Source organism: Rhineura floridana, chromosome 7, assembly GCF_030035675.1.
Source record: "Rhineura floridana isolate rRhiFlo1 chromosome 7, rRhiFlo1.hap2, whole genome shotgun sequence".
NCBI lineage: Eukaryota > Metazoa > Chordata > Lepidosauria > Squamata > Rhineuridae > Rhineura > Rhineura floridana.
In genome coordinates, this window is record NC_084486.1 from 106,905,306 (window position 1) to 106,918,392 (window position 13,087).

The window sequence follows — 13,087 nt, forward strand, 5'->3', positions numbered from 1 at the left end:
AAGATTCAGGGTACAGCAGCCTGGATTGCTGTAACAATGATTTTATTTGTTTTGGAGTGTACCATGGTGTCTGCAAACCAAAGCCTGAAGTCTATCCAGCTGCGAAGCCAACATGCTTTGTAGTAGCATCTATCATCAAGCTGTTCTTCTGTGCAGGTTTGTCACTAGACTAATTAGCTACAGGTGTAAGCTAGGCCAGTAATTGAAACAATACATCATTTTCCAACTGACTTCTAACTAATAGAAACAAGAGTTTTCCTTAGGTATTCAAAACAACTAATGCAAGAGCAGCAGAGAGCAATAAACCTGTTAGCCAGCTAATTAAAAAAGAAGCTCCAGTTTATCATCCTTACAAATGATTCAGAGCTGTGTTGCACTCCGTAATTTGATACAATCCTTAAGGATGTATCTAAAGCAAACAGACATAACTTGGGGTTCTGCCCCTGCACGTTTCGTGTGCCAACCCCACGACTTAAACCCAGGTATGGGAACCCCAGGTATCTCCATCCCCTCATGAAGCCCCCAGGGCCTCCCAGGTGTGGCTGCATGGTGACTGCCACCTCGTCACTTGACTAACGCCATCACCAAGCCTCCACCTCTCCTCCCACCAAGCCTCAACCTCTCCTTCCACCCTCCCACAGGTTAGCAAGCTTCCTCTTCTCCTCACTCCCACAGATTACCAAGCTTCCTTCTCTCCAGGCCTTGTAGTAGTGACGTCGGGGCCTCCCAAAGCTGCCCTGCCCTGTTGCTCCATGGCTTATCCAGGCCACCACCCATTGCTGCCTGCTTGCTGGCTGTCCCGCTCTCTGCTGGCTAGGTTGTCACGTTGTCATTTACTGCACCGTGACCAAGCAGTATGATGCTTTGAGGGTTACATTTTTCTGTATATCGAAAATGGCTTGACAGCATCAGAGGAGTTTAGTGACCAGCTGACTGGGTTAGCACAGGAAGGCTAGGGTAAACATTATCATTCCACCTTGGTCTCAGTGGATGGCTGGGGTGGAGGCAGGGATCAGTGCCTCTCAATTCTGCATTCTGTCAGAGAAATGGAAATATAAATGGTCTCTTTAAGATATGCAGACGATACCATATACTAGCAGAAACTAGTAATGATCTGAAATGAATGCTGATGAAAGTTAAAAAGGAAAACACAAAAGCAGGACTACAGCTGAATCTCAAAAAGACTAAAGTAATGATAACAGAAGATTTATGTAACTTAAAGTTGACAACGGGGACGTTGAACTTATCAAGGATGATCAATCCCTTGGCACAGTCATTAACCAAAATGGAGACAATAGTCAAGAAATCAGAAGAAGGCTAGGACTGGGGAGGGCAGCTATGAGAGCACTGGAAAAGGTCCTCAAATGCAAAGACATATCACTGAACACTAAAGTCAGGATCATTCAGACAATGATATTTCCAATCTCTATGTATGCATGTAAAAGTTGGACAAGAGAAGTGGATAAGAGAAAAATCAACTCATTTGAAATGTGGTGTTGGAGGAGAGCTTCGTGCATACCATGGACTGTGAAAAAGACAAATAATTGGGTCATAGAACAAATTAAACCAGAACTATCATTGGAAGCTAAAATGATGAAGCTAAGGTTATCATACTTTGGACACATAATGAGAAGACATGATTCATTGGAAAGGATAAAAATGCTGGGAAGAACAGAAGGGAGTAGAAAAAGAGGAAGGCCAAACAAGAGATGGATTTATTCCATAAAGGAAGCCACAGACCTGAACTTACAAGATCTGAACAGGGTGGTTTATAATAGATGCTATTGCAGATCGTTGATTCATAGGGTCGCCATAAGTCGTGATCTACTTGAAGACACATAACAACAAAAATAGTCTCTTTCACAGCATACGTACTGTTCCTTTTCTAATGGAGGGGGCTTGAATTTGGAAGTGAAGTCTTATATTCATATGTTCGGGAAATTAAAGAGGCTCAAGCCTCTGAAAGGTATGGGGATCTTTAAACATTACTGAACCACATAAGAACCACTTTTCTAAAATCCACTCCTACATAGATGGGGTAGCGTTTTAATGAACTAAGCATATGATCAAGGGCTGATAGTAAGGATGAAAAAGAAATTAATTTTTGTTCACATTTTAATGAGAAACTTACTAATTTGTACTTCTCAAACCAATATGCAAACCAAAACACAGCTATCCTTTGAAATTTGCACTTCTCCAAGTTTGCAATACAGCTCTCCTGTATGTACAAAATTAGGGTGAAATGTGCATATAAATGCATGTATTATTACAAATAATAATTTGCCTGTGACATGTATCCCGTGGATGTACAAAACATAATAAAACAGCTAAAAATAGTTTCAAAGCACCACAAAAAATAACAGATGAGTTTTTAAAAAAACAAAACAAAACAAAATGGACACCTATGGCAGAAACCTTTTCATCCAGGAGAGAAAACTTAAGTATTGGTGAAAATAACATGTAAACATAAAAATAATATGCATTATATTAGGGAAAATGGCTTGCAAAAATGTGTACATTTGTTAAAACTGCATACAAAAATGTGTTCAGTAGGAGAAGTTTACACTAAAATGCTGATATATAGCAAATTGCTGTGCAAATGTAAATAAATGAATTTAAGGTGAGAAGCTTAAGAGAACCAGAACTGACAGATTTGGCCATCCCTACCTGATAATGGGGGTCTTTCTCAGAGAATCAGTAGCATCCCTCCCAGCCAGTACCAATACCAGGTTTAGGACCAATGGAATTGACCCCTCCCACATGATTAGGTTCTCCACACATTACCCAGCCACAAGAGATCTGTCCACAGAAATGAAGCTCTCATTGTAACATTTAAAGGACACCTTTTCTGTTGTGGCTCCCAGTCTGTGGAATGCGCTCCCCAGCAAGATCTGCCTGGCATCTTCATTGACATCTTTTTGGTGCCAGGTAAAGAAAACTAATCCCCTTCCTCCAGCTTAGATAGACAGGCAGAGCAAGCTTACATCAAGGAAATTGGCATAATTTAAGTCAGCTGAAGTTACAGTGGCTTAAAGTATGCCAGATCCTAGCTCCATTCAGGAGCGCTTGGGAGGGGAGAGTGCTGGTTCAGCCGGCAGAGCGCAGTGGAAAGAAAATATAAGCAGCAAAAAATAGGTATAGTGTGTTTATTTAGACCACCCTTTTCCCCATTTAACATACACTGGGACTGGAGATCACATGACCAAGCTGAATGGATGTAGGATATGGTGTAAATCCCCTTCCCCTTGGTTCCACGCCATCCCACCCCCGGAATGCCCCTTTTTGAGACTTACTCTGGCTTAATTTATGGCAGTCTTGGTTGAACCGGGAGGGGTGGGGTTTTGCCAGCTGGGCTGGAACGAGGGACTTGTGCCTGCATAGCTCAGTTGAGCCGGGACCAAACCCTAAAATGATATTGTTTATTAGTGTGCTGCCAAGGCTTCCTCTAGCTGTTATGGGGGTTGGGATTTTTTTTTGTTCTGTTTTATGGTATAATATATTTATTTTGAGACCTTCAGGTAACAAGTGACTAACACATCTAAATAATAATATTAATAATATTTATTTATTTATTAAATTTATATGCTGCCCTTCCTCCCAGAAGGAGCCTGAGAGAGCAATAATTCTGAAAAACTATGGAATTAGAATTTGACTCCATCTTTTTCCACCTTATGGAAAGATCTGCTAAAACAATATGTCCAACTGTTCTTTGGAGAAGGGTAACCATTATTCAGATGAATAGGTTATTCATTTTGTTATTGTTGAGCTACTTGGTTTTAGTTTATGGTTATTGAATTTCTGCACCCATGTCTTTCCAGGAATTTCAGTTCATTCAAATGGAACTTGCTCAGAACACTTTCTGTTGTCTTTAAATGATGCACTTAATTACTAAAAGGAGAAAATGTCTTTGCATAATGTAGGTAAGAGATAGTCCCACAGCTCTATTTTTCTTTCTAATTATGTGAGAATTTGAGATGAGTAAAGCATAAGTGCAGGCAGAATAGACCCCTAATTGTACTAAGTGAGTATTAAAGGGAAATGGGGCTCAAACAGTCCTGAGTCAGCACTTACAGTGCTCTTTCCCCTCTGTCTTATTGGAAAGCGTTATCAAAATATTAGGCAGTACAGTTAGTAAAGTTTCCAAAGAGCCTAGATAAATCCCCATGGGAAGTCAGCGGTTCCCAGTGAAATAGGAATTCTCTCTCTCTCTCTCCACTAGGGTTGCCAGGTTCATGGCCTGAGACTGATCCTGTATCTTTAGGAGAAGAGAAAGTCAGCCAAGTGCAGGTGTTCTTGCAACTCTGTAATGGGAAAAACCACAAGGTGGAATTCTCCCTTCCCACTGCACAACTTTTAAAGATACAGAAGACCTCTTGGTTGCCAGGCCCGGCCTCCAAGAGATCTTCTGTATCTTTAAAAGTTGTGCAGGGGGAAGGGAGAATCCCATCTTGTGGTTTTTCCCATTACAGAGTTGCAAGAACACCTGCACTTGGCTGACTTTCTCTTCTCCTAAAGATACAGGATCAGTCTCAGGCCATGGACCTGGCAACCCTACACCCTCTTCAATTACGAAACAGATTCCCAAAATCTTTGAAATGGAAATGGACTGCCTTCAAGTTGATCCCGGCTTATGGTGACTCTATGAATAGGGTTGTCATGGTAAGAGGTATTCAGAGGTGGTTTACCATTGCCTTCCTCTGAGGCTGAGAGGCAGTGACTGGCCCACGGTCACCCAGTGAACTTCATGGCTGTGTAGGAATTCAAACCCTGGTCTCCCAGGTCCCAGTCCAACACCTTATCCACTACACCACACTGGCTCTCTCCCAGATCTTTAGCACCATGTATTACTTGTTTGACTAAAACCTAAATGAACTACTTTCTGAATCCCTGCAATCACGCCGCTGACAGTCTTTTATTTTGAATTGATAAATATATTGGTGTACATATGGAGCTGACTTCCAGTGATTCAGGTTTATCATCTAGCCCAATCTTGTCAGCTCTGACTGGTGGCAGTCCTCCAGTGTCACCTGGAGGACAGAGGCTTCCCATCCCTATATTAAAGCATATAACTACTTAAAGACAGAGACCACCTCCACATTATACATTTAAATACACTCATGCCACTGTTATACCACTTTAACAGTCATTGCTTCTCCCAAAGAATGCTGGGAACTGTAGTTTGTTAAGGGTGCTGAAAATCGTATCTCTGCCTTAACACAGTACAGATCCCAGGATTCTTTGGGGAAAACAATAACTGTTAAAGTGGTATAAGAGTGCTTTAAATGACTGGTGTGAATGTGACCAGAGAGTTGTATCCAGCTGTGACCCTCTCAGTAGGCTTTTCCCTATAGCAGAGGCTTCCATGAATGAAAGGGAAAAGCAGACAATTGTTGCACATTCCCTTTTTCTCCCTCCCCCTCCCATGCCACTTCTAATGCTTTTCCAGAGGGGACACCAAAATCTCTGGAATAGTTTTCGGGAGTGAAGGCATATGCAGAAGCAAGGGGATCATCAAAAATAACCTCTTCCCTTCTGTTCATGGTAGACTCTGCTAGATCACAGAGCCTTCCATAAGCAGCTGTTGGGTACAATCCATGTATTTAGTTGTTTTTTTAATTTCTGCTCTTACTAAACTTAAGGATAATTAAAAACAGGTTGAAATTGGATAGTATTGACACTGGGATGATTCCACAAGAGGTCCCATACAGTGTGAAACCCTGTGCTTGTATTTACACATCAACTAACTGCCAACATTATCAAATAATTCCCATGTAAGCTAATGCTGCGGCGTAGAAGTTATCCAGCTAATAAGCCTTAAACTATCATTTATGTTTTCTGCTTATGAGAAAGGTGAGAGATAAAATCCATATTATCATACAGCTTATTCAAGCAGGAAACAGCTATTCAAGCAGCATCCAAGATGTCAGCATCTGCATTAAGTAGGCTTCTAAATAAATGAATATATTCTACAATATAATCTCGACACAGTCAGGTTCTGCTGAAATGCTACTGATTCAAGGTCTCGAGAGGGACCGATTTTCCATAAAGACAGGCTGACCTATGATGGCTTCTATGATTTCATTTTCATTTCATTTTCAGCTGGAGTATTTTGTTTATTTTTTTAATGGTCATTTGTCTTTTAGGAGCTGGATTTAAACAGTCAAGCTGTTTCATACACCGTGAATGGAAAGCAGTTGGACAGCCACACAGAAGATGAAATCTCATTTTGCCTAATTGCAAGCCAGCTTTAAACATGGCGAGTTCAAAAGTTCAGCTTCGACATTACTGAATGTATGTTGAGTATTAAGGTTGTTTCACAATTAAAACAGAGAGAAGCGGCATGGCAGAAACAACAAAAGGTACAGGATAAAATTCTGCAGTGAACTCCTGTTCACCAAGTCACCCCCTAGTTAGTGCTTTTAGAAAATTATACAGTCGGTGACGAGTTCTGCTCTTTTTGTGGATAAAAATGTAAGGCCAATGTCATGGCTGTTGGGAATATTTAATGGAGTAAAGGAAGCAGTCTCCATCTCTACTTGATGGAAATGCACCCATTACCTCAGCCAATTCTGATTTAGAAAGAATGGAAAATTGAACTAATCAGCTTTTTATGTTATATGCAGACTTAAAAAAAATCCTTGCCACTGATTACCTACAGCTGAATATTGTTAATGCCAAGAAGATGCGACTACATAAGATAATTTGAATTTCTTAATACTGTCCAGCTCCTATAAATCTAATGGTGGTGTGTCTTGCAATGACATGGATGGCCTGAAAGTGGCTTGATTGGCAGATGCTGGCAGGAAGACAATAGTTATGGTTGGCTGGTCTGCAATATGGAACAAACTGAAAGCTAGCAGAATTTCAGCAAAGATCAAAGAAGTTACTTTGAAATGGCTATACTATGGCATCTTATACTAACACTGTCTCTCTGTTATTTAGTCAGTTAGCTTTTTGGAGGAGGTTGCAATACACATGTGTGATGCACCTGTTGCTTTGGAGTTTTTAGAATCTTGTTTTTCAGGAAATTGGAAACCAACCAATCCCCCTTTCTCTGATATAGCATGTTTGCATTCTATCTTTCTGGATTTTCTCCAACATTTATTACATCACGATCCAATAATCTCTTTAGACAGAGCTGTGCATCAAATACTTGTGTAACACAGAAACCTCTCAAATATACACGGTATATTTGAGAATAGGCAGCAGCCTATGTAAAACTCAAATTTGGCTATCTTCAGGGATTGGCTAAAGCTCATGCTTTTTGCGTGAAGTGGAATAATGTTGTTTCTTATCCTGAAAATGAATTTGATTTTATGCAGCCTCATTTTTATTGGTCGGTCTATTTCCTGTATTTAATTTGTCTATAAATCATATGTAGCCTCTTTTATATTTTGGAATTATTTTTCTTTCTTTTTGTTTATTTGTAAAACAAACTGCATTTGAAAAAGAAAATCTCACCATAGTCATGGCTTATGCACCTCCATTCATCTGCCAGAACATGCAAATGTGGTTTATGTTCATAAATTCCTAGGTGTGTATGTCCTGTTTTTTTACCTAACAATAGAAAGGGGGAATTATGTATTTCAGGTAAATGTGCATAGAATATGCATGTAAACCAAGTTTTTGTGTTACTGTGTATGTGCTTTATTAGCCATGGGTATATATATCATAGTGGTCAGTATACAAGGATGGCAAAGGAGGCAAAAACGTGAGTGGGTCCTACAGTGGCCACTTAGACATCACCAGTTTACCTCATGAGGTTCAAGTATGACTTTTTTAGTGAGTTAACATGGATTTTAACCTCTGATCTAATATCTCCATGTGTGAAATAGATCTTCTCTTCTAGCCTTCATCCCCACTGGTAAATAGGAAAGTTAATGTCCTTCTCTTTGTCACAGTAGATATGGAGTGTTAAAGTAGATATGAAATAAGGTGGAAGTTTCCAAACTGTGGTCCATGGACCACCAGTGGTCTGTGAGCTTCATTCATGTGGTCTGCAATGTGTCTGTGGATTTTTGGTTGAAGACAGGAGAGAGCACATCCATTGCATTAAATATTCATATTGATTTTTAATTCTATTTTAATTGTGTCTTTTACAATAATATTTTATTGTATTACAATTTGAATTCTATGGAATAGAATAAAAGAAGCACTAAAATATAATTAAAAATCATACAGCATCTAGCACAGTGCATTACAATTGCTACAACAGGCAGAAAAATAATTCAGTGATCCGCCAAAACCCTCAGGAATTTTGAAGTGGTTCATGGGGGGAAAAGTTTGGGAACCACGGAAATATGGATAGAAAAAATGTATTAATGAAGTGTTGTAGATGAATACTGAAAATATTGGGTGCAACCCAATCAAACCTGAGCACTTTTAAATCCCACTCATGTCAATGGCAGAAAGTTAAGCAAGCATTGACCTTCCCATTGAAATCATTGGGATTTTAAAATGGTCGGTTTTGGATGGACTGAAGTTGCTAACAAACACCAATAACGGGGGAGGGGGGGAAGAGATAAAACAAAATTATTAAGAAAAAGAAAGTTGAAAATTTGCAGCCTTTTTTGTAGTGCTTGGGTTAAATGTGATGTAGAGTTCCCAGTTAATTTCCATATGTCTTTTTACACTTGAATGCCATTGCACAAATGTGCCTACACATCAAGACAAAGGTAGCTGGCTGAAATTATTGCTCTTAAGTGAAGTGTTTGCCTAGACTCCCTATTATATTATTGATTCCTGAGATAAAACATTCAAACACTCTGCTATGTAGGCCACTTGTTGTGAAGAGGCTGTCATAAGTTTCTGCCAATCCAAAAATTGGACTTGAATGATCCTGCCTATCCATTTCTAAAGTTAATCATTTTCTAGACTGAAGTCTGTGAAAGGATTCAGTGCTGAAAATATCCCTTAGATCTTCTGGGTAAGCCAAGAATCTTGCCAGACATTTGACATAAGGCCCTATTTACTAAAAGCTCTTCTACTAGAACCAATAAATGATTAACAGGGAACTTCTTGACTCACTTTCCAGATGTTGTTTGTTGAGACATCCTTGTACTACAATGACAAATGGGGCAGAATTAAGTGAATGGGATGGGATTCGGTGATAACATAACACCACACACTTGGCAGGATTCTGCCATTCAGCATAATGCCCACAAGGCACAAAAGGCAACCACCACAACCCAAAGGTTAAACATACATTCATTTATACATGCGGCAGTGCTGCCCCGGCTGCTGCTCATTAGGTTTCAAGAGCAAAACACTCATTTTTGGAAATAGGCAGTAATAACAACAAATGCTTAATTACACTGCAAAAAGGTAGCAGTTTGCTCATTATTATGCTATCTAATGTCCCTTATGCTTCATTGCTTTTTTTATTTGCTAATGAATTTTGCAACACTTGCCAAATCACATCTATATAAGCTACGGCATATTAGGTTCTTAATGAAAAATCGGAATCATTATGGGGAATTGCAGATTTGAATGAAAACACTGCCTCAGCAGGTGAAGAACAAAATGATATTAAACTATCCATCCAAAAACTTTCATTGGCAATACAAATTTCTACTACTTTAAGGTTCTCATACTGCAAGACATGATTCATAGGGTCGCAATAAGTCGTAATCAACTTGAAGGCATGTAACAACAACAACCAGATGCACCTATTACTAAGAATATAAAAATGCTCAAAGTGCTCTTGTGTTGGGATAACTGAGGAATTTGATCTTAACAAATTTTGCTCTTTCAACAAGTCTTTTCAGTATATGCCTTCATCCCAGACTGCATCTGTGTTGGAGTTTCGTTTTGTTTTTTTAAATGTTTTTAAGATGAAATGTTTTATATATATTAAAAATGTTTCTATTGTTTTATCACTTGTTGTTTGCTGCCCTGGGTTCCTCTTGGGAGGCAAGGTTGAATATAAATTAATTAACAAATATAGGCCAAAATTCACCAGGTAGCTATCCTCTGCTATTGCTATTGAAATGATGAATGGGAATTGCCCAGGGTGGGTGAATTGGTCTATGACTGCTCCTTTTCACTTTCTCATGTATTCATTCATAAGTCTGCACTATTCCTGTTTCTGTGTTAATTTGCAATTTTTTAAAAAAAGAAGTCTACATTAAAATTTGCATTTAAGCCATTTTTTCTCGAAACACACATCCTGTTTTCTCTCAAAATATGCACTTCTAACTATATGTTCTCTCAAAATGTGTATTTTTACACATTTTGATGGTGAGTTTTTTTGAAGCTAAAAAATGGCATCATGACATTCAGGAAGCATGAAAGTCAGTGTTTAACCTAATTTCCAATCTGTACATTAGTCCAGGTGTTGTTGATCAGGTCAGTTTGTACTGGAATTTGCTAAGATCAAATTCCTGTTATCCCAACAGGTGGGTACTTTGAGCATTTATTATATTCTTGGAAACAGGTGCATCTGGTGTGATTTGCCAAATCCAGAATAGTTATTTCTTGCAGCCTATTCAAGTATAGGTAATTTACCTGTATTGTGATGTGTTCCAGCAGCCAAGGTGTTTGAGTGTTTTCTTTTGTTCTTTTTAAATCTGGGTTGCAACTGCACCCTTTCACACAATTAGGTTACTTAAATCCAATTGAAGTCAATGGGATATAAGCAGCCTAATTATGCATTGCTTATTTTTCCTTCTTAAAATGCATATTTTATTGGCTGGATTATTGTGGTTTTGGTATTCAACAGTATTTTCCTTTTCTTTGTCTAAACATTATCTTTGTAGTTTTGTTTTGTAGCAAACTAGATACAATAATTGTGCTGTGATGAGAATACCTGTTCAGGACATATGTCTGTTTCAATACATATCTGCAAACTACTTCGCCATGTTCATGGAATAAGCCCTTTCAGAACTAGCAATGGACGAACCTGCCAGTTTTGGTTTTTTTCACTGTCTTATTTTTCCAATCTGAAGTTGAGTTCTTGTAAAGGACCCTCAAAATCTCATAGCCAATCGATTAGTGATATTACCCATTTTGGGATGCCCACCCCTATTTTCAGCCAAGGGGAGAGCCTCTTGACCCTTCCCCCTCCATCATGTTCCCATTGCATGCTTCTTTGTCTTCCATGTGTTGGGGTGGTGAATTTCTGCAGTGTGGGAGACTTCTCTACTTAGGGAGTCTTCCTCCCCAATTTAGAAACCTGACCTTCCAGGGGTCTAAATTGCACAGGAAGCCTCCACAAATAGGGAAGGCTCCCCAAAACACAGAAGGTAATGAAGCCGGCAATATGGATGTGACAGAGAAGGTGGAGACAGCAGGCTCATCCCCACTCTCCCCCTTGCATGATAGTAATTGTGTGGGAAGATAATGTCTGAATTGGGCCTACAACAATGCTTTGATTAGGTTAGGTACTGGAAGTTTGAGAATGAGTGATTTCAAGGGCTCCCATGCCAGCATGTAGAACAATAGTTGTGGGGGAACTTTTTTGGCCTGAGGGACTCACTTCCTAATAGAAGGTGTGAGTGATGGATGGGGTCAGAGACCAAGGTGGGCTGAGCAACAGATGTGACTCACCTTTGTACAGTAGGCTACTTTCCAGCTATGAGTAAATCAGAGGTTTCTACATACATCCACATCCCACACAATCACTTCATCCTCCATCTAGGCAAGCAAAAGGCATTGTCACAGTTCAAGGACACATTCTAGCCAGGCAAAGCACTTGAGAAGAGTGCAGTGCAGGGCCATCTGAGGACAGAGAGTGTGGAGTGAGATGTGCCATGGCCTAGGAAAAATCCTAAGGGACAGATAGGCTTGGTAAGAGGCTTGGAGTGCCACATTTGGTTCCCAGGCTTGAGGATCCCCCTCCCCGATGTAGAGGATGAAGATGTGTTCACACCACTGGAATGTGTTCTCCTATAATCTCACCTTGCTCACTTTCTGTTCAGTCTCCCTGTCTATTTCCCTTGTGCTGAAGCTAATCAGAAAGCAATATTCCTCATTTGTCTCAAGACAAAATAATATTTTCTAATAGTTATACTTGCAGTTCCTATGTGGTAAAGCACAAAGGCAAACCATACAAGTCTAATATATTGAGTTGTAAGTTTTCTTTTAATGCTCATGTGACCTTTCTCCCAATAGTTTTTTTGATGGGCATGTACAGAGTCCAAAAAAGTGTAACATTGATCCAAATGGATCATTTCACTATGATGAGGTCCTAGAACTTTGTCTTCCATGGGTAAGAACTTCAGAAATCACGCTTTGAAAGCACAGTATTGAGAGAGAACGTTTAAATTCCAAAGTTCAGTTGACATTAGATATTTTACCTCTTCAGACATGTACAGATCGGTGTGACTGTTTTGTTTAGTAAACCTTTGACATGACATCAAAAATCACTTTTTTTGTGAAAATAGATCTTGCAGCAGGTGTCTGCCCCTTGCTAGAAAATTACTGTGATTTGTTGTAAGCTGTCCTGAGTTTGTAGACAGTCATGACAAAGAGTATGTTAAATAAATAAAAAGAGCTAAAACGTGAAAACATTCAGCTTTAGGAGATATAATTAATTATTAGGGCTGTGATCTGATTACAGGAATTCAGATAATTGTAAGAGTTTTAGTATATTAATCAATTTAATTTGCATAAATTTCTACTTGAGCAAAAACAATAGTTCTGAAGTAAGGCATACTTTCTTCAATTTTAGGTAGTGAAAGAATTGGGAAAATATCTTTTTAAAGAGAATGTAGAAGTCCTTGTGTTAAAAATATAGATATAGATGCTGTCTGATTAATCAGGCCCCTTTTTCTGTCAATCAGAAACCATTTTATTGATTTATCAAACTGGTTAGTATTGCAGCCCTAATAATTAGAAGTGTACACCAACCACAAGATTCAGTTCAGACCCCAATTTGGTGGTTCAGAAAACAGCCTGCCTCAGTCCAAAGCACTTTAGAGGCTTCCCAGTTTGGCTTGGAATCTGAAGCCAGATCTTCTTCAGAAAAAAACTAGACTTCATTTCTTCTCCATCATTATTGGACTTTTTAAAAAATGGCTGTACCTTTTTTTGTTTTGATGGAAGCAGACAGAAGTGGATGATATTTACAGGCATAGTGGCCCCTCCA

General features: G+C 39.2%; 1 long non-coding RNA gene across 1 annotated transcript; it reads left to right on the plus strand.

Annotated features, from left to right (window-relative positions):
- The first annotated feature begins 3,067 nt into the window (after window positions 1–3,067).
- Window positions 3,068–7,337, plus strand: LOC133388487 (uncharacterized). The gene is made up of 3 exons (XR_009763828.1): window positions 3,068–3,135; window positions 3,819–3,920; window positions 6,144–7,337. It is a non-coding gene; the product is annotated as an uncharacterized LOC133388487 (long non-coding RNA).
- Window positions 7,338–13,087: the final 5,750 nt, after the last annotated feature.